Source organism: Aotus nancymaae, unplaced genomic scaffold, assembly GCF_030222135.1.
Source record: "Aotus nancymaae isolate 86718 unplaced genomic scaffold, 86718_ANA_hifiasm-v0.15.2.pri h1tg000059l, whole genome shotgun sequence".
Lineage (NCBI taxonomy): Eukaryota > Metazoa > Chordata > Mammalia > Primates > Aotidae > Aotus > Aotus nancymaae.
In genome coordinates this window covers 70,492-75,222 of record NW_026988473.1, presented here as the reverse complement: position 1 = coordinate 75,222, position 4,731 = coordinate 70,492, and the positions used below count along the sequence as shown (strand labels likewise).

The following is a 4,731-nucleotide window of genomic DNA, read 5'->3' as shown; positions in this document are numbered from 1 at the left end:
GGCCAGGCTGGTCTTAAACTCCTGGCCTCAAGTGATCCACCTGCCTCGATCTTCTGAAGTGCTGGGATTACAGGTGTGAGCCACTGCTCCCAGCCTCACATGTATTCTTATAAGAGAGACACACAAAGGAGAAGACACAGAGGGGAAAAGGATGCCAGAAGATGGATGCAGAGATTGGAGTGACACCCACAGCCATGCTAAGCTTCAAGAAGCAAGGAAGGATTCTCTCTTGGAGACTTCAGAAGGAGTGTGACCTTTCTGTGGCTTCTGTGGCAGAGATGCAGTTGTTTGTAAACATCTAGAAAACTGGGTGTGATATGTTTATATTTTTAAACATTTCACTTCCTTTTCAGTCAATGATTTTTTGAATTACAAAGTGAAACCTCTAAGTTGTTTTTACACCAATTTACAGAGAGTTCATTGAGGTGTAGTAAGATGAGGCAGAGGAGAAGAAAAGAAGAGAGAGACCTAGAACAATTCAACCCACAGTCTTCCATCAGGGCAACAAAATAATCTGGCTCAGCTGATCCTGTAGCTTAAATCCTAGGAATCTACAAGGTATGGGCACCAACAGGAGCTCCATAGGCACAAAGCCCAGTTCTTAGGACACAAGGCCCAGCAGGTAAATACTCTTGTCCATCATTTTATCAAAGGCCTTTTAGCTGAGAAGGCAAATCTACCACAATTAAAATGAGTTTGGATAAAAGATCATTTTTTTCTCACAATCCCTGCCCCTTCTCCCTCTTCACTGTTGTATATACCACATTGCCTCTTCTCTGCTCTTTAACTAATTCCTGTAAGTATTACTCCATATGACAATAGAGTGAATACTACCTCATTGGGGAAATTCAGGATAAGCTAAGAACCTTGAGAAAGGGTTGTCCTGAAGTACCCAGGTGGGTCCCAAATGAAATCACATGTATTCTTTTTTTTTATTTTTTTGAAATAGAGTCTCACTCTGTTGCCCAGGCTGGTGTGCAGTGGCTCCAGGTGAGCATATACCCAAAGAGAGTACAGTATCTAGAAGACATCAGGCTTTGGATGAAAAAAGACTTTCCTTTGGGCCACCAAGAGGAGGAGTAAAATAAAAACCCATCAAGGCAACTGGGTCGTCTATCTAAGGAGTTGAGAAGAGCAGGACTCAGGAATGAGCAGCAGGACAGGAACTTGGAAAGTAATTCCAGACAGAGCAGGATAACTCATTCCAGTGTGTATTAGTCTGTTTTCATACTGCTATAAAGAACTGTCCAAGACTGGGTATTTATAAAGGAAACAGGTTTAATTGACTCACAGTTCAGCATGGCTGGGGAAGCCTCAGGAAACTTCTAATCATGACAGAAGGTGAAGGGGAAGCAAGGCACCTTTTTCACAAGGCGACAGGAAGGAGAAGTGCCAACCAAAGGGAGAAGAGCCCCTTATAAAACCATCAGATCTCGTGAGAACTCACTATCACAAGAACAGCATAGGGGAACCACCCCCATGAGCCAATTACTGCCATCTAATCTCTCCCTTGACACATGGGGATTATGGGGATTATAATTCAAGATTTGGGTGGGGACATAAAGCCTAACCATATAAGACTGAATCTGGAGGCCTCTACTGTACCTCAGAAATATGATACTGTACTCACTATAGTTGGGGGAGCTTTTAAGGGCACCAAAACACTGCAGCATCACCCAGACTTCCCTCAGCTTTGCTCCAAACCCTACACGTCCAAGGTCGTCACTTCTATAATGCATAACTTCCCTCTTCTTGTGCTCTTTTAGCTCTCAGAAGGCAAACGCACAGAGCTGTCACACATGCTGAGCATTTATTATGTGCCAGGCTCTGTGTCAGGGGCTTTATGTATTTTATAACACTTAATTCTCACCACACCTTTGTCATATAAAAACTATTGTGATCCTCCTTTTGCAGATGAAGAAACTGAAGCTTAGAAAAGTAAAAACCTGTTGATACTCATATAAGTCTGTACTTACAGTCTTGGAATTTATCCACTTATTCTCCAAGTATTTGTTGAACGCTGCTTGATGTCAGGCACTGTTCCAAGCACAGTGTATATTATAGGTAACAGAAATCCCCTGCCTCCTGAGGGAGGTTTCAGGATGCTGGAAGCATTCTGATTCTTTTCTTTCTTTCCTTTCCTTTCTTTCTTTCTTTCTTTCTTTTTCTTTCTTTCTTTAAATGGGCTCTCTCTAAGTTGCTCAGGCTGGCCTTGAACTCCTGAGCTCAAGTGATTCTCCTGCCTCAGTCTCCTGAGTAGCTGGGACCACAGGCATGCACCACCATGCCCAGCCTAACATTCTGATTCTTCAGCACAGGTGTGTTCAGTTCGAAATCATCAAACTCTACCCTCATGATTTGTGTATTTATTGTATATATGTTGTACTTAGAATTTTTTTAAAATTCCTGCCATCATGGAAGTTATGTTCTGGTGGAAGAATTGGGGGTTGGGAGAAGCAATAACCAGTATGTGGCAGACTGAATCATGACCCTCAAAGATGCCCAGGTTCTCTTCTATGGAGCCTGTGAAAGTGATCTTATATGGCAAAAGATACTTTGCAGATGTGATGAAATCAAACGTATAGAGATGGGGAGATTATCCTGGATTAGTCAGCGGGCCCTAAATGGAACCATGTGTGTCCTTTTAAGAGGGAAGGAGAGGAAAATTTGACTACACAACAGGAAGTAGAAGGTGGGATGATAGAAGCAAGAGATTGGAGTGATGCAAGGAAGAGGCCACAAGCCAAGGAACTGGGGCATCTTCCAAAAGCAGGAGGAGACAGAGAAACAGTTTTTCACCTGGAGCCTGCAGAAGAAACCAGTCCTATTCACACAATGGCTTTAGCCCAGTGAGACCAACTTTGGACTCTGGCCTCCAGAACATGGAAACAATGAATCTGTGCTGTTTTAAACCAACAATCAAATCTGCGGTAATTTGGTACAGCAGCGAGAAGTTAATACACAAGTTAATTAAATACACTATGCAACATTACATATCACATTTGTTCCTCACGATTTTATTCTGTCGACTTTTTTTTTTTTCTGGAGTCTCACTCTGTATTCAGGCTGGAGTACAGTGGTGTGATCTCGGCTCACTACAACCTCCACACCTGGGATTCAAGTGATTCTCCTGCCTCAGCCTCCCAAGTAGCTGGGACTACACGCATGCGCCACCACACCAAGGTAAGTTTTGTATTTTTTTAAATTTAATTTTTTTTAAACTTTAAAATCCCTCAAAAACTGTTTATTAAACAGGTGAATTTTGATCGTCATGATAGGCTTATCGGCAGGATTTCTGGTAGCAAGCACGGGCACCAGGGCCTCCAAACATTTTGGACTCACAGCGACAGGGATCAGCTATCAGCAGGGTCCAGTCATATAAGATGAGGATGTCTTTGATCTCCTTCTTGGAAGCCTCATCCACATATATCTGGTAATAGGCCACCAGGGCTTTGGAGATGGACTGACAGATACATAAATCTGGGCCACGTGACCACCCCCAGTCGCACGGACCCGGATGTCCGCACCAGCAAATCGCTCCATGCAGAGAAGCAGAACTAGCTCCAGAAGCTTGTACTGTAGCATGTGCTGCTCCGTCATCTCCAGGGAGCCGCCCATTCACCTCGAGGAGGCCATTGCTGCGTTTGCAGTGCGTCACAGCTGTGGCTGTCTTCTTGTGTCTGAAGACCTGGACAGACTGCAGTGGACCCTTGGACGGCATGGCTGTGAACATGGACTAGAGAACCTCACCGTGCAGTGCTGTAACTGGAAAAACAATTTTTATATTTTTAGTAGAGATAGGGTTTCACCATGTTAGCCAAGATGGTCTCGATCTCTTGACCATGTGATCTGCCCGCCTCAGCCTCCCAAAGTGCTGGGATTAAGTGCACGAGCCACCATGCCTGGCCAACTATTTTACTGCTTAAAAATTTTCATGGGCTGGGTGCAGTGGCTCATGCCTGTAATCCCAGTACTTTGGGAGGCCAAGGTGGGCAGATCACTTGAGGTCAAGAATTTGAGACCACCCTGGCCAACATGGTGAAACTCTCTCTCTACTGAAAAGTTAGCTGGGCATGGTGGTGTGCACCTGTAATCTTAGCTACTCAGGAGACTGAGGCACAAGATTCACTTGAACTCAGGAGAGGGAGGCTGCAGTGAGCAAAGATCATGCCAGGGTACTCCAGCCTAGCCAGTGAGACAGTGAGACTCTGTCTCAAAAAAAAAAAAAATCAAAATACAAAGTTGGAGATAAACAAAGATTAGGAGGCAGATTGAGATTGAGTTTAGATCGTCCTTTCAAAGGAAGGAGCTGAACAAGATACAGGAGAACCATAGCTTGAGTGAAGAGAGAAACTCTGACAGTTTTTAAATTGTGGTAAAATACTCATAGCATAAAATTTACCATCCTCATAATATTTAAGTGTACCAGTTCAGTGGCATTAAGCACATTCACATTGTTGGTCAACCATCACCACCAACCATCTCCAGAACTTTCTCATCTTCCCAAGCTGAAAATCTGTCCCTATTAAACACCAACTCTCCATCCCTTCCCCCAGTCCCGTGCACCCACCATTCTATTTTCTGTCTCTAGGGATTTGACTACTCTGGGCACATCATATAAGTGGAGTCATATAGTTTTTTTTAAACCAGCTTTCAGGTTTCTTTCAAATGAGAGAAATAATAATGTGTGTATATATATATATATATATATATATATATATATATATATAT

General features: G+C 43.4%; 1 pseudogene; it reads right to left on the bottom strand.

Annotated features, from left to right (window-relative positions):
* Positions 1-3,280: 3,280 nt before the first annotated feature.
* On the bottom strand, positions 3,281-3,721 carry LOC105717669 (small ribosomal subunit protein uS9-like; annotated as a pseudogene).
* Positions 3,722-4,731: the final 1,010 nt, after the last annotated feature.